Source organism: Salvelinus sp. IW2-2015, unplaced genomic scaffold, assembly GCF_002910315.2.
Source record: "Salvelinus sp. IW2-2015 unplaced genomic scaffold, ASM291031v2 Un_scaffold5278, whole genome shotgun sequence".
NCBI classification, from domain to species: domain Eukaryota; kingdom Metazoa; phylum Chordata; class Actinopteri; order Salmoniformes; family Salmonidae; genus Salvelinus; species Salvelinus sp. IW2-2015.
In genome coordinates, this window is record NW_019946543.1 from 13,919 (window position 1) to 14,799 (window position 881).

General features: G+C 48.8%; 1 pseudogene; it reads right to left on the reverse strand.

The window, feature by feature from the left end:
* Window positions 1-705: 705 nt before the first annotated feature.
* The window catches only part of LOC112078121 (pyroglutamylated RF-amide peptide receptor-like), a 13,184-nt pseudogene continuing 13,008 nt past the window's right edge, over window positions 706-881 (reverse strand).

The following is an 881-nucleotide window of genomic DNA, read 5'->3' on the forward strand; positions in this document are numbered from 1 at the left end:
CGCAGGGATGGTGCCACGTTTCCTCCAGACGTGATGCTTGGCATTCAGGCCGAAGAGTTCAAAGAGTTCAATATTGGTTTCATCAGAACAGAGAATCTTGTTTCCTTTGGGTGCCTTTTGGCAAACTCCAAGCGGGCTGTGATGTGCCTTTTACTGAGGTTGGCTTCCGTCTGGCCACTCTACAATAAAGGCCTGATTTGTGGAGTGCTGCAGAGATGGTTGTACTTCTGGAAGGTTCTCCCATCTCCACAGAGGAGCTCTGTCAGTGACCATCGGGTTCTTGGTCACCTCCCTGACCAAGGCCCTTCTCCCCCGATTGATCAGTTTGGCCGGGCGGTCAGCTCTAGGAAGAGTCTTGGTGGTTCCAAACTTCTTCCATTTAAGAATGATGGAAGCCACTGTATTCTTGGTGACCTTCAATGATGCAGAAATGTTTTTGTACCCTTCCCCAGATCTGAGCCTCAATACGCAATCCTGTCTCGGAGCTCTACGGACAATTCCTTCGACCTCATGGGTTGGGTTTTTGCTCTGACATGCACTGTCAACTGTGGGACCTTGTTTGTTTCAATATGTGTTTGATTGATCTTATGCTACACAAAGATAAATAACACTTATTCTAACCTTCAACCTAAACCTACCGACATCCACTATTGTCCCTATTACCTATGATAAATGAGGTGAAAAGGAGACTGGAGTGCTTCTTTTTTAAGTCTGTAACGAGACTATTTCAACAGATCTCCGCTGCTCACTGGGTAGCTCAGTGTTCAACGTCATCTTCTCCCCTGCTACGGCTGAGGAGGTCTGAGAGGAGACGGACGGACCGTTCTCCAGCACACCCTGCGCCAAGCCCCATTAGCCCCACCTCCGGTCTCTGAGGAAGG